General features: G+C 34.3%; 1 long non-coding RNA gene across 1 annotated transcript; it reads left to right on the top strand.

Annotated features, from left to right (window-relative positions):
* The first annotated feature begins 1,068 nt into the window (after nucleotides 1-1,068).
* LOC141520904 (uncharacterized) lies at nucleotides 1,069-26,446 on the top strand. Its single transcript, XR_012477791.1, has 3 exons — nucleotides 1,069-1,469; nucleotides 22,222-22,326; nucleotides 26,347-26,446. It is a non-coding gene; the product is annotated as an uncharacterized LOC141520904 (long non-coding RNA).
* Nucleotides 26,447-26,772: the final 326 nt, after the last annotated feature.

Raw genomic sequence — 26,772 nt, 5'->3', positions numbered from 1 at the left:
TAGAGAAGACCCACCCTCAGGTGAAGTGGACAGTGAGCAACCCACCAGAATCTTTGCTCCATGGGTTTCAGTGGGGAGGGGGAAAGGGTGGGGAATGGAAGCTCCTGTTGACTGGATCAATAGCTCTGCTCTATGCGGCCAGTGAAGGCATACAAAGTTCCAGGGGAATCAGCAGAGCTGTGGCCACAATGAGCCAAGTCAGGGAGTTTCCAGTCTCATCCAATCTGAACTCAGAGTTGGCTTGGAGGACTCCCACCTGTGCATCAGTTGGTGTTGGGGGAACAGGTGGTTCTGCAGAGCACAGTGTAGGAAGTCGGCTTGCAGCAGGAGACTTGGCAGGGCACACAGATAGCAGGTTTGCAGCAAACACAGCAGGAGGATGAGCAGGGAGTGGACACACAACAGGAAGGGCTGCAGGGACCAGCCTGGCAGCAGGTAGGTTGGCAGGGACTGCCTCCACAGCAGTTGTGGTGGCACACTAGGGCCACACAAGAGGTGGGGTGGCAGCAAGGACAGACACAGTAGAGTGGGTTACAGCACACAGGTTCTGAGCATGTTGGCTGGCAGCTAGGGGGGCAGCTGCTGATGAGGCAGATGGCATCTGGGCTGGGTGTGATTTTGAGGAGTGAGGCGGCGGAGGAGGAGGAGGAGGAGGAGGCAGCGGAGGAGGCAGAGGAGGAGGGTTTGCTTTGAACTTCCATGCTGACCGAGGCTGTTGTACCCTTCTACTGAGTGTCACAGTCTTACACTGGCTTTTCTTTCATTTTGTTTTCTCCATGTTTCCTCCAACACCTTTTTACTCTAATGTATACCTTCTTGGAAGAGTTGACTCAGATCATCCAAACTGGTGTCTCCATTTATCATATCAGCCTTCATTTCATTTAAGCCATCTCTGGAAGGCACATAACTACATGCTCATGCCTCCATGTTCCTGCCATTTTCCTTTAGGTCCTAGAACATTTTGATTCTTTGGTTGATGGGCTGTTGCTAGTTATTGCAGAGTGATGTCATAAAGACAAGACAGATGGAAAAGATGGAGTTTAAAGTCAGGATTGGGATCCTCAAAAAGCCACTAAATGGTTCATAATTGAAACCATTAGGCATCCTTCATAACAGAAAGGAGGGGTCAGCTGGGTGTCTCAAATAGCTACAGCAAACCACCTTTTCAAGGCCACACTCCTGACTAAGTGGTGCAGAGAAAAAAGGATACCCCCTGCTTCTGACTCCCCTAGACCAAAGCTTCTGTTAATGACCATCATGATCGTGGTAGAAATCATGGTGTATGGTATACCTGAGCCAGAGTGGTGCTGACCCCAGTCCCAGAGCAGCACAGCACTCAAGTGGATGATGATCTCCCTCAGAATGGAAGTGGGCATGATGCCAGGGGAAAAATATAGCCACCTAAAGGTTTCAAGGTTTGGGCAAACATGAAAGAATTCATTAGAAGTTTGTGATTCAAAAGAATTCAGGTACTTTTTAAAAGATTTATTTAAGAATTAATGTGGTAATTAGAAGCCAAAGGAGAGAGAAGTTAGGAAATAAAGACAGTCTCTGCAGGACTGAACAGCTGGACAGTCAGTAAGAGGGAAGGAGAAGGGGAAGGTGCAGGAGGCAGCTGGGCTGACAAGAACAGCAAGGACAAGTATCATTAATCCCATTTTACAGAACACAGGCTCAGAAAGGTGAATTTTATTGGACAACATAGCATAACTACATAGCAGCAAGCTAGGAATCAGACTTGGGCTTCTGATGCCTAGTGTACTGTTTTTCTTTTATTCCTCTTTATTTTTTTCCCCAATTATGTGCAAGTCTTTCCAGGATTTTCCCTAGTTCATCTGCTCTTTATTTCTTATAGAAACACAAGTTGTGGAAATTGTTTGCCAGCTTTCTTCATTCTAATATTGGTTGCATTGGGTTTATTTGTGCAAAACCTTTATTTTCCTGCATCCTATCTTTCCCCAAATTGTACTTTTCTTTTTCCTTTTCCCCTTATCCTTCCTCATCAATGATTTGCTTTTGACTGCTCTTTACCTCACACTGCCCTTTCCTCTAGTCTGTCCTCTTTTCTTATAGGAAAAATTAAATATCTTAACCCAGTTGAAAATGTATATCATTCCCTCTTCGAGTTCAATCTGTAAAATTTACTCAGTGTTTACCCTCTCCCTACTTTACTTGTACTATAATAGATGCATTGTGCCTCTTCATGTGATGTTAATTATTTTCTATTGCCTTCACCTTCTTTTTATTAGATCTTGTCTTATATCTATCTTATAACCACACCCTTTGTCAAAGTATACTCCTTTCAGTTGTCCTAATAGAAGTACAATTCTTAAGAGTCATAAACATTATCATGTCATAATCAATACTGAAGTGGATAAGTCCCATGTAATCCTGGCTGTGGCTCCCAGTATTTAAATTGCTTCTTTTTGACCACTTAACAGTATTTTCTCCTTTAGCTGAAGATTCTAAAATTTAACTACAGTATTCCTTTGAATTTTTATTTTGGGATCTTTTTAATGGAGGTGAATGATGCATTCTTTCAAGTCCTAGTTTATCTTCATATTCTAGGAAATTAGGGCAGTTTTACTTGATAATTTAATGCATGATATCATCAAGGCTCTTTTTCTGATGATGGCTTGCAGATAGACCAATAATTTGTATATTATCTTTCTGGATCTGTTGTCCAGATTGATTGTTTTCCTGAGGAACTTTACATTTTCTTCTGTTTATTTCAGCTTTTTGGTGTATTTTTAGGGGAATTTTGGTTTGTCATAGTTATTAGTTATCATTTGTCCAATTCTAAGTTTTAGAGTTTAATTTTCTAAGGTTAGCTTTTATGTTTTCTTTTCCATCTGGTTAATTTTACTTTTAGTTGAATTTTCCTTTTCTAGTTGTTTAATTTTACTTTTTGATAGGTTATATTCCCCTTTCCAGTTGACCATTTTTACTTATAAAGGAGTTTATTTCTTTTTCCATTTGGCCAATTTTACTTTTAAAGATATTAATTTCTTCAGCATAATTCTCTTTTCTTCATTTTTCTCCTTCCTTGGTTTTTTTATTTCTTTTTTGAATTTTTCCAAGAGGTCTTTTTTGCAATGTATATCAATTCAAAACCCCTTTGAAGCTTCACATATAGGCATTTTGTCATTGCTTTCTCTTCTGAGATGGTGTTTTTATTGATACTTTCAGAACAGTAGCTGTTTATGGCTATTACTTTTGGGGGATTATTGCTCACTGATAGTTTAACTCTGCTCCTGGGGCACACTTTTTCTGCTGAAGGCCAGTGTCTGGTCCCTGGCTTTCTGCTTGCCTATAGTATTTCCTCTGCTTTACTTGCTAGCAGATTGCTCCCTGTATTAGGATAGTCCAACCCAGTCCCACATGTTGCACCAATGTGCTGGGGACTCAAAACTCTATCTAGGGTTGGAACCCTCATTGCTGGCATACTACATCACTGGTTTGCTGAGCCCAGATGTGAGCTCCCACTAGTTTTCCAACTCTCTCACCTACCCTAGGCTGTACTCTTCCTTGTACCCTGTGAGTCAGACCTTTTAATGCAGTTCCTCCACAATATCTTGAGCTGAGAATTTGTTTCACTCTTTTTGTATGGGTTCTGTAGCTTTAGGTTCTATGTAGAGGCTTCATTTAAAATTGGATTCGGCCCTGAGTGACCAGTTATGGACAATGTCATTCACATCCAGAGAGAAAAACAACTCACAGATCTGAATGAAAACTACATTAGCTTTTTAAAGCTTCTCTTATGTTTTTCCTTCCTATTCCATAAATTTCTTTCTTTTCCATTCATCTTAACTCCCTAAACACAAAATGACTAATAAGTAAAATATTTATTAAACATGATAGTACATGTACAAATTTTACCAGACTGTTGTCCACTAAGTGAAGGGAGGGGGGAAGTGAAAGTGGCAGAAAATTATGTAGCTTATGAGTGCATGCAAGTGAATGAATACTGAAAAATTTCTATAACATGTAAGTAGAAAAATGAAGTATCGATTAAAAAATATGACAATAGTTATGACAATAGCTCTGAGAGCTTCCTAGATTCACTCTGTCATTATGACTCCACCTCAGAAGTCCCCTGTTGATTTTTACCCCCATTCTGCTTCCTCAACTATGTTGACTTTTAGCTAGTAGCAACAAAAGAAATTATGATGATATATGGGATAAATCATCTAACTGAATCCAAGGCCTAACCAATACTTTGGAAATAATCCAATCCAGTTTCATTTAAATAAAATTAAAATTATTTATTTTTGTAGAGTTAAACCTGTGGTTTTATTAGTATTGAAAATTCCCAGTGAGAAAAATCCTTCAGCCAATATTGATTGGCACTTGATTTTTGACTAATTTTTCATCCTAAACAGTTGTTTGAGGTATTAAAAATCAGAGCATCCTAATTATGAGCCTAGATTTCTATCCACTTTATCATAATAGCTCACCTATAGTTATTTCTTCCTCTGGACAGATTTGCATTTCATTAAACAAGAGACTTTTAGTTTTAGCCTGATTCAATTATTAGTTCATACACTTCATTCTCAAATAATTGCCTACTCATCTTGGAATAACAGAAATTTGTCTTGAGCCTGAATAAGACCACTTAAGCAATCCAGAATGAATGGCCAGTGCTGCTACTGGAGTAGTGAGTAAAGATTTGTGTCCTAAGCATCCAGCAAGTAAATTTTTTTGTTGTTTTTTAAAGATTTTATTTATTTTGAGTTTTACAATTTCTCCCCTAATCTTACTTCCCCCCCCCCGACCCCCAAAGAAGGAATTTGTCAGTCCTTACATTGTTTCCATGGTATACATTGATCCAAATTGAATGTAATGAGAGAGAAATCATATGCTTAAGGAAGAAACATAAAGTAAAAGAGATAGCAAGATCAGACAATAAGATAGCAGGTTTTTTTTCTAAATTAAACTTAATAGTGCTTGGTCTTTGTTCAAAATTCACAGTTTTCTCTGGATACAGATGGTATTGTCCATCACAGACGGGCCCAAATTGTCTCTAATTGTTGCACTGATGGAATGAGCAAGTCCATCAAGGTTGATAATCATCCCCATGTTGCTGTTAGGGTATACAGTGTTTTTCTGCTTCTGCTCATCTCACTCAGCATCAGTTCATGCAAATTTCTCCAGGCGTCCCTGAATTCCCATCCCTCCTGGTTCCTAATAGAACAATAGTTTTCCATGACATGCATATACCACAGTTTGCTAAGCCATTCCCCAATTGAAGGACATTTACTTGATTTCCAATTTTTTGCCACCACAAACAGGGCTGCTATGAATATTTTTGTACAAGTGATCTTTTCGTCCTTTCTCATCATCACTTCAGGATATAGACCCAGTAGTGGTATTGCTGTATCAAACGGTATGCACATATTTGTTGCCCTTTGGGTGTAGTTCCAAATAGCTCTCCAGAAGGGTTGGATGAGTTCACAGCTCCACCAACCTTGTATTAGTATCCCAGATTTCCCACAACACTTCCAACAATGATTATTGTCCTTTCTGGTCATATTGGCCAGTTTGAGAGGTGTGAGGTGGTACCTCTGAGGTGTTTTAATTTGCATTTCTCAAATAAGTAATGATTTAGAACAAATTTTCACATGACTATGGATCTCTTTGATCTCATCTGTAATTTGACTTTACATATCCTTTGGCCATTTGTCAATGGGGGGAATGGCTTGTATTTTTTTGAAAATTTGACTCAGTTCTCTGTATATTTTAGAAATGAATCCTTTGTCAGAAATACTAGTTATAAAGATTGTTTCCCATTTTACTACATTTCTTTTGATCTTGGTTACAGTGGTTTTATGTGTGAAAAAAGCTTTTTAATTTAATGTAATCAAAATCATCTAGTTTGTTTTTAGTGATGTTCTCCGTCTCGTCCTTGGTCATAAACTGCTTCCCTTTCCATAGATCTGACAGGTAAACTACTACTTGATCTTCTAGTTTGCTTATAATATTTTTTATGTCTAAACCCTGTATCCATTTGGATCTTATCTTGATATAGGGTGTGAGGTGTTGGTCTAATTTTTTTTCCACATAACTTCTAATTTTCCCGGCAGTTTTATCGAAGACAGAGTTTTTATCCCAATAACTGGATTCTTTAGGTTTATTGAACAGCAGTTTCCTATAATCATTTCCAGCTATTGCACCTAGTCTATTCCACTGGTCCACCCCTGTATTTCTTAGCCAATACCAGATAGTTTTGATGACTGATGCTTTATAATATTTGATCTGGTAGGGCTAAACCATTTTCTTTTGCACTTTTTTTTCATTGAATCCCTGGAAATCCTTGACTTTTTATTTCTCCATATGAATTTACTTGCAACTTTTTCTAACTAATTAAGGTAATTTTTTTGGAATTTTGATTGGCAGGGCACCAAACAGGTAGTTTAGTTTTGGTAAATTGCCATGTTTATTATATTAGCTTGACCTATCCATGAGCATTTGATGTTTGCCCAGTTATTTAAATCTTATTTTATTTGTGTGAGAAGTGTTTTGTAATTGTTTTCAAAAAGTTTCTAAGTCTGCTTGGCAAATATACTCCCAGGTATTTCATATTGTCTCAGTTTACTCTGAATTGGATTTCTCTTTCTAACTCTTTCTAGCAGGTAGATTTATAAGGAAGTTAATATTTGCAAGGCACTATGTAATGGATGGGGGATTCAAAAACAAAATGACAGGAAGCCCCTGTCCTCAAAAATACAGTATTTTACTGGGGGTGGGGAGGGGGAAGACAGCATGTAATCACATAAGCCATATGCATGATAATTGTGAATGAAGAGTAGAAAACAAATAACCAAAGGCATTAGGAAAAGTTTCCTGCTAGAAATGATACAAAAGCTTAACCCCTGAAGGAAGACAGGAATTCTAAGACTCATGAAAAAGTAAGATGTCTATACCTGGTAAGGACATCTTGTGCAAAATAAGAAAGTGGGACTTGGAACTTCAAATTCATCCATTAACATGACTAATGTCATTCATTAGTAGAACTTATCCAAAGTTCACAGAGTGCTTAAGACATATGTTATATCCCGTATACACTTCAGCATCTGTAGAAAATCACTGAAAATATATCTGCTTAAATGTCAAAGATATTTTAGAAATTTTAGAGCTACCTAAGGTATCCCCTCAACAGTATCTAAATAGTTATTTAGATTTGACTTGATCACTTTCAAGGAAGGGAAACTCCCTACCAGTCTCTCTTATTTAAATGTAACTTTTAAATTTTACTATTTAAATATACTTTATTGATATATTTTGTCTTTTCATCAGTCATTTCTGAGAAAGAGAGACAAATTCTCTTCCCCTGAAGATGTAAACTTTTATAACAAAGAACAATAATTAAGCATAAAATCTAGAATAGTGACTATATTCCTCATAATATTTACAACATTCTGTTTGAGAATTCCCTATCTCTCTTCCAGGAGTAAATTATATTTTGTTATCTTCTGGTACTTTCACGTTTTCTCATTGTTTTTTTTTATCTAAGTTAATTTCCATGGTGTGTGATAAAAGGTCAGAGTTGTTTTAACTTGCATTTCTTTTATTACTTATTTGAGACATGATTTCTTGTGGTGATTTTTAGTTTGCAGTTCTATGAGAACTGTATGCTCATATCTTTGCCCTGTTTTCATTAGGCAAAAGATTCTTGGTGTTATATGGTTAAGTGAAATTTAGTTCATGCTTGTATCACTTAAAAAGGGATGACTCACATGGAAGATGCTGTTTTGGGAGATCAAAGAATGAATGTCTGCTCTTACCATGAAATCCAGTGCACTTTTTTTCCATTAGCTGCATAGGTAGAACTGATGCATTTTTAAAGCTACTGGAGAATGTTTGGGTGTTTTTCTTGCTTGGCATCTGAGGATGAAGGATTCTCAAAAAAAATGCAGCATCACATGGTAAGTTGGATGATCCTTATGGCCACAGAGCTTAGGGTTTGTGACCATTTTTCAAGCCTCCTTTTTTGTCATTTCTAGGCACAGAGGTCCATTCCTACCCAGAATTCTATTCAAGCCATGAAGATCCAAGAGTACAAGAATCCAGGCCATGTATTGCAGTCAATTAGTGGAATGTTGGGGAACAAGGGTTCAGAGTCTCTACCCAGTTGGACTTTGGAATTGAACTTGATTGAACCAGTTCTAATAAGGAACTAAACTGAACCATGAGAAAAATGGAAAAAGGAAAAGGAAAAAAATTTGTTCTTGCTAAATATCCCTTTGTAAAAACTAAGTTGATGTTCATCAGTTAAACTGAATTGGAATGTTAATCACAGGGTCAGTAAAAATGGGGAAAGGCAGTCTGCCAAATCATAGCAGAGTTTCCCCCCTTCTCCTCAGAGGATGGGGTTGGGAATAGGGAGGCAATAAATTTAACAGTCTTGGCCTTCAGAGTAGGGCTGTCATACTACATTACATAATGACACATATACACATTCATTTCATATATATATTTATATATATATAAATAAATATCTATATATATATCAGGTTTTTTCTTTGATAGTGAAGAAATTTTTCACTAATTTTATATTTATTAATTTTATAAGTGTAAAATCTTTTTAATATTATATACTAAAATTGCCTCTATTATCATGATCTCTATGCTTTGTTTGATCAAGAATTCTAATTGCACCATAATTTTGAAAAATGTCTGATCTTATTTCCTTTTAATTATGTTTATGCTATTATGACCTTCTATATTAAGATCATGTATCCATTTTTAATGAATTACCATGCTGTAGCATGTAATATTTTGGTCTAAGCTTAATTTCTATAAAACTATTTTTTTCAACAGTTCATCTCAAAAAGAGACAAATTTTGGTCTTTGGTTTATCAAATACTGATCTGTTTTCAATCATTTCAGTTTCTTGTTAATCTGGTCTGAATAATGATAAACTTTTTTTTAACCAGTAAAAAATAGCTTTTAAAATAATAACTTTTAATAATATAATTTAATAATAATTTAATAATATAATTTAAAAGTGTACTAATACCATTCCTCCTTCATTTATATTTTAATCTTTATTTCCTTGATATTCTAGAATTTTTGTTCTTTCAAATGAATTTAGATATTCTTTTATCTACTTTTATAAAGCATCTTTTAGATAATTTTATTTGTATATTTTCTTTATTAACATCTTCATTGATTCACTGGAATTTTCTAAGTACTTTATGTATCTGAAAATACAAATATGTTTTTTTTCATTTTTTTCTCTCTTCTCTGCCCAATGAGAACCTTTAGTTTTGCTATATTGTTTCATTTCTTTTCTGCCAACAATCTCTATCCTCCCTTTAGCAATGCTTTCTTATTTATAGACTTCTGAACAGTTTAATGACTTGAATGAGCTGGTTGGAATAACCAAGCTTTTGTATTTGTTTTTTGTTTGGTTTTTTTTTGGGGGGGGAGGGTTAGGGCACGAGATAGGGAACTTGAGGTTCTCTGAGTAGAATTACTGTAGCAGGAAGGTCCAGATCCTAAATACAAGGATACAGATATAGGCAAGATAGTCAATTTATTCATGCTTTGGCATGTTCTTGGAAGGTATTGGTAAATAGTTGCTAAGGACAAACATCATCATAGAAAAATATTCTAGACATTGTATTAAACATTGGGTATATAACCATAAGAAAGCAAGGTAGCACCTGGCTTTAAGGAAATTATGATTGTATGAATCGGTTGTATCTCTATCTAAATCTATATGATATGACAGCTAAGTGGTTCAGTAGATAGAGTGTTGGCCCTGGAATAAGGAGAATATGAGTTCAAATGTGCCTTCAAATACTTACTAACTGTGCAGCCATTAAAAAGTCACTTAACCCTGTTGATTTCAGCTCCTCATCTGTAAAATGACCTGGAGAATAAAATGACAGTATATTTGACAAGAAAACCTCATAAAATCAGGTATGACTGAAATGATCTATATAGATGATCAGTTTTCTATGACCTTTCTAATCTATTTAATCTATAATCCATCTATTATATATCTATTTAATCTTTCTGTAACTGGGAAGAAGAAAGTTTAAAGGTGGAAAAAAGTTGCAGAAAATGAATCTTGCTAATCTCTTATTTAGCTAGTTAACTTTTCTAGAAAGATGTCAAATAATAGGGAAAAGAAGCAGCCTTGTTTTATTATTATTTATATTTTGAAATCTTAAAGTGTGTATTCATTAACAAAATACTAGGCCTTGTAAAATATGTTTTTGACCATATTAAGTAATGACCTCTGAATGTCTTTGTTTTTTTAAAGGTTTTAATGTAAATGCATTCTTTATTGTTCTAATCTCTATTTAGCTATTGAAATGATCATGAATTTTTATTATTTTTAATAAACAATTTAGTAATTATCTCCCTAATGCTAAATTGTTCATGCACTCCTGGTATGAATCTGATTTGATTACAATAATTTTCTGAATGCATTACTGCAATATCCTTTCAAGGTTTTAACTTAGTAGAGTTTTATACACACACACACACACACACACACACACACACACACACACACACACACACATATATATATATATGTATTTATATATTAATTAAGAGAATTCTTCTATGATTCTCTTTTTTCTTCTTGTCTCTCCTTGGTTTGGTTATCAGGACTATAATTGTCTCAGAGCAGTTTACTAGATGATCTTATCTCTATTTTTGAGAACATAAACACACACACACACACACACACACACACAAAATCATAGTGAAAATGTTTAGAAAGTGTTATAGAGAACTTGATCTAAAAAAGTAATGCCAAAGTTATTCTGTTAAGACCTATTTTTCCATTTTGTATGAGGTGAAATTAATGATTTCAGTGAAGATCGTTAGAGACAACATGACATTACCAGGCATTATTTAATTACAGCTGAATTCACAGAAGAAGAAAGAATGCCTGACAAGGTAAAACTCTTTTCCTTAACATTACTGAATAGCTAGAAGCCTCCCTTAAAAACCTCATACACATACAAAAACACGCAGACAAAGATATATATATACACTATTGATACAATTGCATGTATGCATGTATAGGAAAGTGATATCTGTAACAATACTTTTATGTACACATAATATGCATATAAGTATATATCACATATACTATATTCTTGTAAGCATTAATTGCTCTTTAAATATTCAATAGAATCACTTCTGAATCTTTTTGACTGTGAATATTTATTTCTTCCTACTGATAATTTCTTTGTGGTTTCTTTAAATTTTTTAAAGATAATTCTTTAAGAATTATGCCAGTTTGAGTATTTTATATTTATTTTGTAGGTACTTCTCAATAACCTTTAAATTATCATTTTTATTGACATTTGATTTTAAAGAGTATGTTCTTAAAATCATTATAATTTCCTCTATGTTCTGAATTTAACTTGTTAACATTTATATCTTAGTCCTTTGGTTGTACTCACTTTTTCTAAATCAAGCTATATAATAGTTCATTAATTATTTTAGTCTTAGATTTTACCACACACACACACACACACACACACACACACACACACACACACACACACATATATATATTACATTTTCAAATATCAAATATTTTGTTTTTAAATTTAAAAATTGTTTCCAACTTTTTTGTACTTGTTTAAAAGAGTATCTAATATATTTATTTTCTAGTCTTTTTGTTGTATTCTCATTCTTATTTTGTATTATTGTATTCTCTTGTATTATTTGTATTCACTTTCTTATTTTATAAATGTTTTCAGATATGAACTTAGAGCAGCCTTAATTATCTATACTGTTGTACCAAATTGTTTTATTGTAATTGTAATCTTTAATAATTTATACTTCAACATAATTAGAATACATTGCTCAGTCTTTTATGCTTTTTTTCTTCAATCATCATACTTTTATTGAGATGGTCTTTAAACAATATAGTTCTTACTTCATCATTTTAAAATATTTTGTTCCTTTTGGCCCTTAGGAGACATGATCAGTTTTTCAGGTTATTTTTAGGATTCTGAGAAATATTCCTATTTAAAAGTTATAAATCTTATTTTGTAAAACAAATTCAGCTCTATATTTTTTGTCCTTTCATTTTCTGTTAGATTTATACAGATAAAATAAGAATATTTAAATCAAAGAAGAATATTTAAATCTTCCACTATTATGTTATTACTGATGTCATTTTCCAATTCACTTTGCCTTTAAGGATATAAGCACTGTTATATTTGGTCCATATTTTTAAACATTTAAAAAATCTTCTTTGGTACCTCTAATCATAATATAGCTATCTTTTTTATCTTTGGATATTATCAACTTTATAAATACTCATTTTAGATTAGAAAAATGATTTTTGCTTTATCTAGAGTTTCATGAATCATAAAAGATTTTTACTACTTAGGAATTTTTTTTAAATGTTGATAGCTTTTACTTTTTAATTTAAAGCAAAAAACAAGAGAATGTTCATAAATACAGAAGAGAATTCAATGAAGATTGTATAGGAAACTATGAACCGTTATCTCATACTACTCGCTCTACAATACAATATGAACATCAATACCACGAATTTTTTGTGTTTTACTACTTAAAATCCATTTACCAATGTTTCATTTTATTCTCATAATAACACAGGGAGCTTGTTGCTACTAGTAACCCCATTTTACAGATGAGGAAAATAAGCCAGAGATGGGGTAAATGAATGGCCCAGTGTCACACATCAATTGACACAGGGTTTGAACTGAGATATTAATGATAATCTCCACACGCACACATGCCCACACAAACATGTACACATGGACATGTACACCTAAATATTGTATTCACAATTGTTTTATCTATTTTTCCTCCCTTCTGAACTTCATTATGTTCTCTCTTATGTATTTTAAATCTATTTCCATGATATTTGCTTTTGGAACATTGTTCGTACTAATCTTTTTAAATTTATTTTTATTAAAGATGTTATTTGAGTTTTACAATTTCCCCCCCCACTCCCCCCCCCCACCCCAATCTCTTCTTCATTTTACCTGGGCAATTTATATTTTTTGGAAATATTCATCCATTTCACTTAGATTATCAAATTTATTGGCATAGAGTTGGGCAAAATAATTTAGAATTATTACTTTAATTTCCTCCTCATTGGTGATGAGTTCACTTTTTTCATTTATGATACTAGCAATTTGGTTTTCTTCATTTTTTTTAATCAAATTGACCAAAGGCTTATCAATTTTATTGGTTTTTTTCATAATACCAACTGTTGGCTTTATTTATTAATTCAATAGGTTTTTTGCTTTCTATTTTATTGATTTCTCCTATAATTTTTAGAATTTCTAATTTGGCATTTAATTGGGGATTTTTGATTTGTTCTTCTCTAATTTATTTAGTTGCATGTTTTATTCACTGATTTCCTCTTTCTCCAATTTATTCATGTAAGCATTTAAAGCTATAATATATCCCTTGAGAGTTGCTTTGAATGAATCCCATTAGGTTTTGGTATGTTGTTTCATTATTATCATTATCTAGGATAAAATGGTTAAATCTTTCTATGATTTGTTTTTTTGGTCCACTTATTTTTTAAAATGAGGTTATTCAGTTTCCAATTTGTTCTGGGTCTGTATTTCCTTGGTCCAATATTGCACATGACTTTTATTGCATTGTGATCTGAGAATGATGTATTCACTCTTTCTGCCTTTCTGCAGTTGATCATTAGGTTTTTCTGTCCTAATACAAGGTCAATTTTTGTATAAGTTCCATGTACTGCAGAGAAAAAGTTATATTCCTTTCTATCCCCATTCAGTTTCCTCCATATGTCTACCATATCTAATTTTTCTAACAATCTATTTACCTCCTTAACTTCTTTCTTGTTTATTTTATGACTTGATTTATGTAGATCTGAGAGCAGGAGATTGAGGTCTCCCACTAGTAGTTTTGCTCTCTATGTCTTCCTGTAGTTCTTTCAGCTTCTCCTCTAAAACTTTATTGTCTATGGTACCTTTTAGGAGGATAAAATTTCCTTCCTTATCTTCTTTTAACATTATCTATTTTTGCTGCTGCTTTGTCTAAGATAAGGATTGCTACCCCTGTTTTTTTTTTTTTACTTTAGCTGAAGCAAAGTATATTTTGCTCCAACCTTTTACTTTTATGCTATATATATATATCTATCCTTCAAATGATTTTCTTATAAGCAGTATATTGCAGGATTCTGGTTTTTAATTCACTCTGCTATTTGCTTACATTTTAAGGGAAAGTTCATACCATTCACATTCAAAGTTATGATTGCTAATTCTTTTTTTTAATGATTTAGTAAATAACTGTAAGTTATGTATAATTTAGTGACTTTTGGGGTATAGTTGCAAATTTCTTTCCAGAAAAGCTGGGTTACTTCAGAATTCCAGTAATAGTGTTTAATTTGGATAAATGTCTATAGCCCTTACAACAATTATAAATTTTCTTTTTTCTATCTGTAACAATCTACTTTAAAATAGCTGTGATTGGGGCAGTTAGGCAGTGCAGTGGACAGAGTAAGGGCCCTGGAGTCAGGAGTACCTGAGTTCAAATTCGGCCCCAAACACTTAATAATCACCCAGTTGTGTGGCCCTGGGCAAACCACTCAACCTCATTGTCCTGCAAAAATTGAAGGAAAAAAATTTCTCTTATAAGTGATTTGGAACAATTTTCACATACTCATAGTTATTTATAGCTTGCCTTGCTTCTTTTTCTTTTTCTTTTTTTTTTTTTTTGGTTTTTGCAAGGAAATGGGGCCAAGTGGCCTGCCCAAAACCACACAACCAGGCAATTAGAAAGTGTCTGAGGCTGGACCTGAACTCAGGTACTCCTGACTCCAGAGCCAGTGCTCTACCCACTGAGCAACCCAGCTGTCCCTTGCCTTACTTCTTTTGAGAACTAACTATTCATGTGCTTTAAAATATTTATCTAGGTATCTCTTGCCTTCATTTTTTAACTTTTTTTTATTAATTTTTATTAAAGATATTATTAGAGTTTTACAATTTCCCCCCCATCTTACTTCCCTCCCCCACCCCACCCCAAAAGCAATCTGTCAGTCTTTACTTTGTTTCCATGTTGTACCTGATCCAAATTGGGTGTTATGAGAGAGAAATCATATCCTTAGAGAAGAGACAAGAATTCTGAGAGGTAACAAGATCAGACAATAAGGTAACTTTTTTTTTTCTAAATTAAAGGGAATTAGTCTTTGAATGCTGTTCAAACTCCACAGCTCCTTAACTGGATACAGATGGCACTCTCCTTGGCAGACAGCCCAAAATTGCTCCCGATTGTTGCACTGATGAAATGAGCAAGGCCTTCAAGGTTGATCATCACTCCCATGTTGCTGTTAGGATGTACAGTGTTTTTCTGGTTCTGCTCATCTCACTCAGCACCAGTTCACACAAATCCTTCCAGGCTTCCCTGAAATCTCGTCCCTCCTGGTTTCTAATATAACAATAGTATTCCATGACATATAGATACCACAGTTTGCTAAGCCATTCCCCAATTGAAGGACATTTACTTAATTTCAAATTCTTTGCCACCACAAACAGGGCTGCTATAAATATTTTTGTACAAGTAATATTTTTACCTTTTTCATCATCTCTTCAGGGTATAGACCCAGTAGTGGTATTGCTGGGTCAAAGGGTATGCACATTTTTGTTGCCCTTTGGGCATAGGTCCAAATAGCTCTCCAGAAGGGTTGGATGAGTTCACAGCTCTACCAACAGTGTAATAGTGTCCCAGATTTCCCACAACCCTTCCAACAAAGATCATTATCCTTTCTGGTCATATTGGCCAATCTGAGAGGTGTGAGGTGGCACCTCAGGGAAGCTTTAATTTAGCATTTCTCTAATAATTATTGATTTAGAGCATTTTTTTCATATGGCTATGAATTGCTTTAATCTCCTCATCTATAAATTACCTTTGTATATCCTTTGACCATTTATCAATTGGGGAATGGCTTTTTGTTTTAAAAATATGACTCAGTTCTCTGTATATTTTAGAAATGACTTCTTTGCCAGAATCATTAGCTATAAAGATTGTTTCCCAATTTACTACATTTCTTTTGATCTTGGTTACAGTTTTTTTATCTGTGCAAAAGCTTTTTTAATTTAATGTAATCACAATCATCCAATTGGGTTTTGGTGATGTTCTCCAACTCTTCCTTAGTCATAAACTGTTCCCCTTTCCATAGTCTGACAGGTAAACTGGTCCTCGACCTTCTAATTTGCTTATCATATTGTTTTTTATGTCTAAGTCCTGTAACCATTTGGATCTTATCTTGGTAAAGGGTGTTAGGTGTTGGTCTAATCTAAGTTTCTTCCATACTAACTTCCAATTATCCCAGCAGATTTTATCAAAGAGGGAGTTTTTATCCCAATGGCTGGACTTTTGGGATTTATCAAACAGCAGAGTACTATAATCATCTGCTGCTTTTACACTTAGTCTATTCCACTGCTCCACCTCTCTATTTCTTAGACAATACCAAACAGTTTTGATGACTGATGCTTTGTAATATGATTCTACATCAGGTAGGGCTAAGCCACCTTCTTTTGCACTTTTTTTCATTAAGCTCCTGGCAATTCTTGACTTTTTATTTCTCCATATGAATTTACTTAACAATTTTTTCTAACTCATTAAAGTAATTTTTTTGAATTTTGATTGGTAGGGCACTAAACATAGAAGTGTCATTTTTATTATATTAGCTCTACCTGTCCATGAACAGTTGATATGTGCCCGGTTATTTAAATCTGATTTAATTAGTGTGAGAAGTGTTTTATAATTGTTTTCAAAAAGATTCTGAGTCTGTCTTAGGAAATAGACTCCCAAGTATTTTATATTGTTTGAGGTTACTTTGAATAGGATTTCTCTTTCTAGCTCTTCCTAGTGTATCTTGCTAGACATATATAGAAAAGTTGAGGTTTTATGAGGGTTTATTTTATAACCGGAAACTTTGCTAAAATTGCTAATTGTTTTGAGTAGTTTTTTGGATGATTTCTTAGGATTCTCTAAGTAAACCATCTTGTCATCTGCAAAGAGGGAGAGTTTTGTCTCTTCCTTCCCAATTCTAATTCCGTCAATTTCTTTTTCTTCTCTAATTGCTGATGCTAACATTTCTAATGCAATATTGATAATGGACACCCTTGTTTCACCCCTGATCTTATTGGGAATGCCTCTAGCCTCTCCCCACTGAATATAATGCTTGTTGATGATCTCAGATAGATACTGCTAATTATCTTAAGGAATAGTCCATTTATTCCTACACTCTCTAGTGTTTTTAACACGAATGGATGCTGTATTTTGTCAAAAGACTTTTAGCATCTATTGATATGAACATATGATTTCTGATTGGTTTGTTGTTGATATAATTGAGTATACTGACAGTTTTCCTAATATTGAACCAACCCTGCATTCCTGGAATAAATCCTACTTGATCATAATGTGTTATCCTGGTGATAACTTGTTGTAATCGTTTTGCTAAGATTTTATTTGAGATTTTTGCATCTATATTCATCAGGGAAATAGGTCTATAATTTTCTTTCTCTGTTTTAAATCTTCCTGGTTTAGGTAACAGCACCATATTGGTTTCATAGAAAGAGTTAGACAGAGTTCCATCTTTCCCTATTTTTCAAAGAGTTCACATAGAATTGGAACCAATTGTTCCTTAAATGTTTGGTAGAATTCACCTGTGAATCCATCAGGGCCTGGAGATTTTTTTTTAGGGAGTTCATTGATGGCTTATTGAATTTCTTTGAGATAGGGTTATTGAGGCATTTAATCTCTTCTTCATTTAACCTGGGCAACTTATATTTTTGTAAAATTCATCCATTTTCCTTAGATTATCAAATTTATTGGCATAGAATTGGGCAAAATAATTTTGAATTATTACTTAAATTTCCTCCTCAATGGTTCACCTTTTTCATTTATGATACTAGCAGTTTGGTTTTCTTCTTTTTTTTAATCAAATTGACCAGAGTTTTATCAATTTTATTGGTTTTTCATAATACCAACTTTTGGTTTTATTTATTAATTCAATGGGTTTTTTGATTTTATTAATTTCTCCTTTAATTTTTAGAATTTCTAATTTGGCATTTAATTGGGCATTTTTGATATGTTCTTTCTCTAATTTTTTAGTTGCATGTTTAATTCATTGATTTCCTCTTTCTCCAATTTATTCATGTAAGCAGTTAAAGCTATAATATATCCTCTGAGAGTTGCTTTGAATGAATCCCATAGGTTTTAGTATGTTGTTTCATTATTATCATTATCTAGGATAAAATGGTTAATTCTTTCTATGATTTGTTTTTTGCTCCACTCATTCTTTAAAATGAGGTTATTCAGTTTCCAATTTGTTCTGGTTCTACATCTCCTTGGCCCAGTATTACATATGACTTTTATTGCATTGTGATCTGACAAAGATGTATTCACTATTTTTGCCTTTCTACAGTTGATCATTAGGTTTTTCTGTCCTAGTACATGGTCAATTTTTGTATAAGTTCCATGTACTGCAGAGAAAAAGGTATATTCCTTTCTAACCCCATTCAGTTTCCTCCATAAGTCTATCATATCTAATTTTTCTAACAATCTATTTACCTCCTTAACTTCTTTGTTTATTTTATGATTTAATTTATCTAGATCTGAGAGCAGGAGTTTGAGGTCTCCCACTAGTAGACTTTTGCTGTCCATGTCTTCCTGTAGTTCTTTCAGTTTCTCCTCTAAGAATTTCTGGTCATATTGGCCAATCTCTTCCATTGGGTGCATATGTATTCAGTATTGAAATGACTTTATTGTCTATGGTACCTTTTAGGAGGATAAAGTTTCCTTCCTTATCTCTTTTAATGCTATCTATTTTTGCTGCTGCTTTGTCTGAGATAAGGATTGCTACCCCTGCTTTTTTTACTTCAGCTGAATCAAAATATATTTTGCTCCAACCTTTTGCCTTTACTCTTTATGTATCTCTCTACTTCAAATTAGTTTCTTGTAAGCAGCATATGGTAGGATTGTGGTTTTTAATCTACTCTGCTATCTGCTTACATTTTAAGGGAGAGTTCATCCCATTCACATTCAAGGTTATGATTACTAATTCTTTATTGCCCTCCATGCTATCTTCCTTCTGTTTGCATTTCCCCCCCTTTCCTCCCCTTTATCCATATTGCCCAGTATTTTGTTTCCGAATACCACCACCTTCAGTGTGTTTGCCTTCCTATATCACTGCCTCCACTTTCTTTCCCTTTTCCCTTTTCCCTTCCTTTCCTTTTGTTATCTCCCCCTTTTCCCCCCCCTCTCCCCTCCCCTTTTTCCCTTTTAATACTTGAAAAGTTAGATGTTTTATAAGTTAACTGAGTATGTGTAGGTTGACTTTAAGCCAAGTCTGATGAGAAGAAGATTCAGGTGTTTCTCATCTGCTCCCTTCTTCCCCTCTATTACCAAAGTTTTTTGTATCTCTTAGTGTAATGAGATGTACCCCATTCAATCCCCTCCCTCCTCCCATCTCTTTCCTGTCCCCCTTTTTAAGGAGGTAGTGTTTTTTAGGTCATTTTTTCTAAGTCATAGAACATTCTGAGTGTCCCTTCTAGTTCAGTATATTCTATAGAATACAGTCAAAATTCCAGAGAATTATTAGAGTCTTTCTCCTAAGTGGGGTTAAAGCCAGTTACATCCCATTAGATAGCCATCTCAAGGACAGTTCATGAATGTCCATTATTTCTGGCTAGGTATATTCTCTCTGTTAGAGTTACAATTCTCAAGATTTATGTTTTTTTTTTATCTTTTCATATGTCTCTTGTACCTCCTGTTTGCTGTCCAAATTTTCTGTTTAGCTCTGTTCTTTTCATCAGAAATTATTGGAATTCTTCCATTTTGTTAAATGTCCATCATTTTCCCTGGAAGAAAAGGCTCAGCTTTGTGGAAAAGTAGATTCTTGGCTGCACTCCAAGCTCCCTTGCTCTTCCAAATATCTCATTCCAGGCCCTTCGATTGCTTAATGTTGATGCAGCCAGGTCCTGTGTGATCCTTATTGTGGCTCCTTAATATTTAAATTGTTTCTTTCTGGCTGCTTACAGGATTTTCTCTTTTATCTGATAGTTCTGTAGTTTGATCATAACATTCCTTGGTGTTTTCATTTTAGAATCTTTTTTCTGGCGGGGATCGATGTACTCTTTCAATAACTACTTTGCCCTCTGATTTCATGATATAAGGGCAGTTTTCCATCACTAGATCCTGTAATATTAAGTCCAGGCTTTTTTTCTCTTCAATGTTTTCAGGAAGTCCTATAATTCTCAGGTTGCCCTTCCTCAATCTATTCTCTAGTTCAGTGGTTTTGTTGATGAGGTATTTTATATTTTCTTCTATTTTTTCTATTTTTTGATTTTTGTTTAACTGTCTCTTGCTGTCTCATGGAATCATTAGTTTCTGTAGACTCCATTCTTTTTTGGTGGGAGGAGTTTTCTTCATTAACCTTTTGCAACTCCTTTTCTAATTGGTCAAGTCTACTTTTGAAAGAGCTTTCCATTTGACCAAGTGAAGTTTTGAGAGAATTATTTTCTTTTTGCATTTGCCCAATTGATCATCTGAGAGAATTATTCTCATTTTGTATTTGTCCAATTGATCTGAGAGATTTATTCTCCTTTTGTATTTATCCAATTGTACTTTCTATGGTTTTGTTTTCTTGTTGCAAGGTATTAATTGTCTCTCCCAAATTTTTAAGCTCCTTCCTTATTTCTTCAAGGAAGTCTTTCTGTGCTGAAGAACAGATCGCATTCTCTTCAGAGGTTCTAGGTCTTTCTGAGTTAGGGTCTTTCCCTTCCAAGAATTTTTCTATGGATCCACCTTTCCGCTGACCCTTCTTCTTTTTGCTAAGACCTGGGCTTGGGATCACTAAAGGCTTTACTCACTGAGTGCAGTTCCTCTGGCTGGCCAGTAGGAGGTGCTGGTTACCTTCTCTGGAGTGTCTGTGACCTTGATTGAGGCCTTCTCCCTTTGCCTGAAGGGAGGAGTTGGAGCTATTGAATTCTTTTGCCTTCAATCAATGGTGGACTTTACCCTGGCCTGAGGTAATTCCTCAGCTGGGCTGGTTCTTCTGCTCACACACCTGGGCCAGAGGCAGAAGTAGTCTGTATTTGTTCCAGGAAGAGGTCTGAGCTGTAATGGAAACATGGACTCTGCGTTCCTCAGACCAGAGGAGCCCAGGGATGGTGTCCGCAGCATTCCTGCACCGGAACTCTCCCCCCAGCCCTGTCTGCAAGCTCCTGGGGGACAGCACCAACACCAGTGCCTCTGCTCCATAGTTGACTCAAGCCCCTGATGTCTAGCCCCACCGAGGTTCCAGCAGGTCCGGCTCTCGGGCCCTCAGACTCCTGGCTCCAATTCAGCTGCTAATCTGGCTGATCTGGGGCTGATCATCCCTCTGTGCCCAGACTCACCCCCCGAAATTCAACCAGTGTTGCTGAAGGAGACAAATCCAGAGGTAGATGTTCTTTCTCCTGGCTTTTCTTTCTGGGTTTTTTGGGTCAGATTTCTGTTAAGAGGTTTAATTTATATGATAGATGGGGAAAGATCAGAAGACTTTAGAACTGTGCCTGTCTTCTCTCTGCCATCTTGGCTGGAAGTCTGTTCTTACCAATCTTAACCCCATTCATAGACTATCCTAATTAAAAACCAGGAGAAAGAATGAAAAATTTCTCATTAAAATACAGGTGATAAAGATAAATTAACACAGTAGTCATAATACAAAAATGTATATTTCTATCTATGCTTTGTGTCCATAATCTTTCTGTCAAGATGTATGTAATATGCTTTATCATGGATGTTTTGGAGATATTGTTATATGAAATGAAGAAATGCTTTGGAGATATCAGTGCCTTAATAAGAGTTCTTAAATCTTTCACAGGCATTTTTCTTTTTAATATTCTCTTTTTTTAAAATTGCTTTCTTGGCTCTGCTTCCTTCAATCTGTTTAACTTCATACTATCTAAGATTATCTGAATTTTTTAACACTATTGTATCACAATTATATTCCATTACACTCATATTGCTACAATTTGTTTAGTCAAATGGTACTTAGATATTAGTTCTTTTTTTTTCTCCTTTTAATATCCCCACTGGGACCATGACATTTGTGTGATTTGCCTTTATTTCCTTTCTTGGATTATACTTTCTCTTAACTGCATACACCTTTATCTCTGTTTTTTTTTCCTATTGGATTTGGTATATTTTTATAACTAGTGCTTGTTAAACTGGGATTTACAGATCTATGGCCAGTCAAACAAGGTCTTTGCTCTTCACCATCAACCTCCCATCATGAACTCCAGTTTGCAAAAATCTCATCTATTTACTTTTTGGACTATTTCAGTTGTAAGTATTTTTTTTTCCTTTTTAATTCTTTGAAATCCATTTTCCTGTAAATTTTACTTAATGGCCCTAGTTCTTCCTTTGGATGCTTTATAAAGTAATTATAATATCAATTTCATAAACTTACCCTTCAAATATTTGAAACCAAATATTAATCCCCCCACCAAATCTCTCTTCTGGATTATTTTTAAATTATTCCACTAATCCTTATATAACCAAAGTTTTTTGAATCACCCAACTCTCCTACCTGCCCTCTAAAAGAAACATTTCCCTTTTTCTATATGCCTTCTAAAAATCTGTTCATCAGAACTAAAAGTAAAATAAATGTTTCAAACATCATCTAATTAGGTCAGAGTACAATAGGACAATTATTTTCTGCTTGAGTAATTTATTTTTATTAATTCAATTTCTTCAGTAGAGGTGCTTTTGCAAAGCAAAGCTAACAATCACATATAGGTAAGGAACTTAGTTTGAAATCCACAAGAACTATATATATGTGTATATAATATATATATATATATATTATATACACATATGTGTGTGGGGGTGTATATGTGTGTGTGTGTGTGTTTATACTCCTTGAGTTATATGTTGTTACTGGTGGAAGATGCCCAGGATTTGCATAATTATTCAAATAAAAAACTTTTTCTATTAAAAAAATCAAATTATGTTTCACTATGATCCTTTTCTAGTTAATATTTTCCAAATCACATTGTCTTATTAAGTCTTAAAATCAAAGTCTGTATGAAAATTTGAAGAACTATAAACAAACAGAAATATTTATTTAAAAAATGAGAAAGCAGGCATAGGAAGAAGAAGAACTGATTGAAGAAAGTAAGATCCTTTATTGATTGCCAAAATTAAGATTTTTTTTCACACAAATGAAAGAATAGGGACTCAGGTTGTGGAGGCAGCTAATAACAATAAATTAGCCTATTTCATGAGGTTCATATACCCAGAATATACCTAGGACAGGAGAGAGAATCCCATCTGAAACTTACAATATAAAAAAAGAAGTTTAATTTCTACTTCTTGTAATTCACATGAACAGAAATGATATTTCCAGATGAAATTTAAAAGATATTAGCAAAGATTACCAAATTTGGGGAATGAACCTGAAAAACACTAGCAACAAATGTAATGTTTTCCTTCCAGCATGCACAATGAAAGTGAAGAATACACAGAGGTAAAGCTAATTTGGGAAATGATCAATTGACTGAGAAAAATCTGATTTGGATTTTATAGTTTTGTTATTTCCTGGATGGAACCAAGATGGTGTGAAGAAGCTAGGAAGCAACCTGAGCTTTCCCTATTTTTCCCTCTGAAGCAACTTTAAATGAAGTCTCTATACAGACTAGAGCAATACAACCAACAGAAAAAAAGAGTGAAACAACTATTCAGTTCAAGATATCTTTGAGGGACTTTACGTGGGTATAACGGGGATACAACTCAGCAAGGGAATAGGGAAGCCAAAAGGAGACTCTTAGGCACAAAACAGATCATTACCTGAGACCCTAGTTCCAGATTCATAAGGTCAGTAGTATGGCAAGCCAGCGGTGAAGGTCCCAGCCCCAGTGCAGATAGCATACTGTGCGCTCCAGCAGGCCAGTGCAATAGTAGTTTTGGATTGGGCTACTTAATACAAGAAGCAAGCTACCAGTACCTGAGGCTCCAGTGTAGAAAGGCAGTGAAAACTTGGAACTGTGCCTTGTGCCCCAGGAGCAGAGCCCAAGTTTTAAAATGAGTGAAAAAAAAACAAAAAGAATCCTAACCAAAAAACAAACAAACAAAAAACCAAACCACCAAGGTAATAGGGCAGGTCAAAATACCATCTCAGAAGAAAACAGTGAAACCTCAAACTGTATTATGAATTGGTCTCAAGCTGCAATGTATAAAAATTAGCAATTTAGATACTCCTGAGAAAAAGCAAATTTAGAAAGATAAAAGTGGTAAAATACATAGTTCCAAATTACATAACACAAAATACACAAAGTTTAAGTAACACAAAATGTGAATTTAAAGTACTAACACAAACAGGCAAATTTTACCTCATACTTATCAATGAGACTTGGTTGGAAGGAGGTTTCTTTCTAAAATATAGTCTGGATAGAATATACTTATTTCAAAAGAAAGAGAATAGGTAAAGGAGTGTAAGAGGGTAGCATTATATATTAAGAAGGTATGATGATAAATTAAAAAAAAAAACAAAGAAGGGAAGAATGATTGGGAACATTTGAACAAAAGTTGCTGTAGATAGAAATAATTTTTAAGTGTATTATGCTACAGACCAATTGAAAAGAAAGAGGAAATGCCAAAAACCAGCCTAAATACATAAAGTAGCAGTGCTGAGGGATTCCAACAATTAAGACATATCTCTCTGCCCAAGCACAGAAGGTTATTGACTTTTCTTAAAGATAATTTTATTGTTTAAAAAGTGGAGAAACCAAAAAGGAAATTTTTTATTTTGATCTGATTCTCCCTAGCAGGAAGTTTCTGGGGGATGTGATCATTCCTCATAGTTTTAGCTGCAGAGAGGAGGGGAAAAAATGGTATAATCTGATATGTTACTTAATTATTCAGAGGACAAATCTTAAAAGGTTCAGAATGAAAATAGGTATTATTTCAACAACCGGAAACTCAAGCAGAGAAACTGACCCAACAGGGATAGGAAGATCTTAAGAATGAAGATACAGAGGGAAAGAGTTTCACTCAGGAGTGTAAAAAAATGGGAATTGTCTGATAGAGACCATTGGAACAAAATGGAAAAGACAGGATTAGTGGGAGGGATAGGACTAGATAGGGCTAGTGATACTTGGCAATATAAAGAAGGAGATGCTGCTTAACATTTACTTTGCTCCATTTTTCTTTGGCAAGAAAAATATTATTTTTAATAGGAAGGACAAAATAAATATGGCTAATTGGTATTTTATACTTAAGCAAATTAATGGGATGGTAAGAAAGTTTCTAGAAGTTCTGGATGAATTCTGGTCAGACCCAGATAATTTACATCCTGAGCAGTTAAAAAAACTGATAAATATGAATTTTAGAAAATTGTGTAGGACAGAATTGTTACACAAATGGTATACTGATTTACAATGAGAGATGTAACAGGAAAATTGACAATTTTTCTACTGATTTATCTTTTTTTAATTTATTTATTTTCATTCATTTGTACATGAATATTTTTAAGTTACAAAATTTTCCTCCACTATCAGCAGGGAGCAGTCAGATCAGCATTTTTTAATACATAATTTTAAAAGCATATTGATAAATTAGTAATTTTTGTCATGAGGAATTACGTTTAAGGGAAAGAGATAAATAAGAGATAATTTTTCTAAAGAGTTCATCAGATTCGGAAGTTTTTTTTTTTCTGTGTTTTGCTTTGTTTTTCTTCCTCTGGTTGAGGATAATATAGTCCATAACCAGTCAAATGCAGTTGCCCTAGATCTCTGGACTGTTGAGAAGAGTTGCTTCTGTCAAGGTTGTTCATTCCATAATGTTGTTAATGTGTACATTGGCCTCTTGGCTCTACTCCTTTTGTGATTTTTCAAAGGAAAAAGAGTCTGAAATTTATGAGCCAGAGAACTTCAATTCATTTTTGCAGTTGCAAATTATTAGATAATTTACATTTATTTGTGCTTTCTTAGATTATGTGTCTCAAAGTTAAGGGCTGTTTTGTTTTAAACATGTGCCTTGTACAGCTCATACTAAGTTCTTGACAAATATTATAGTTTTATGGTTGGTCCAAACTGAGACTTCACTGATTTAATGAACTTTAGATTTGAAAACTCCCTCTGACAAGGGAATAGGAAAGGAATTAATATTTATTTAGTGCCTACTATACAGGCACTGTGAAATGCACTTCCAAATATTTTCTCATTTGATACTTACAAAACCATGCAAGAAAGGTGTTATTATCCTCATTTTTCAATTGAGAAAACAGAGACAGTTAATTAACTTGCCTAAAATCACAAAAATATAGTGTAAGGGAACTTGATAGGAACTCAGTCTTTCTTATTCCAGGACCAGCACTCCTTTCTACATCACTCAGCTGCCTGCTAATGTTGCCAGCATCAGAAATTAGTAATTTGTTTGAAAATGTCTAAAAAAAATGCCAGCATCCTTAGAGGTGAGTGTGTGTCAAAAGCAGATCTACTGGACTCCATTTCTAATTTTCTAATCATTAAGCCAAATTTGTTCTTTTAATAACTTCCACTTAAACTGAGTTTCTAGATGGATAAATAGATACACAGAGTTATTGAACACCAACTGTGCATAAGATTTTAGTATGTCTGTAACCTAATTAGGAATGAAAGACAGGCACTAAACTACAGTACAAGTTATTCTATAAGAGCATCAAAAGGGATATACAAAGTCTTATGTCAGATGTTGGGAATTTTCTCATACTTACTTCCTAGAGAGCCTACAGAGAATCATAACTCACCAGAT

The sequence above is a fragment of the Macrotis lagotis genome, chromosome 1 (genome assembly GCF_037893015.1).
Source record: "Macrotis lagotis isolate mMagLag1 chromosome 1, bilby.v1.9.chrom.fasta, whole genome shotgun sequence".
NCBI classification, from domain to species: domain Eukaryota; kingdom Metazoa; phylum Chordata; class Mammalia; order Peramelemorphia; family Peramelidae; genus Macrotis; species Macrotis lagotis.
This window is presented reverse-complemented; position numbering and strand designations above follow the sequence as displayed.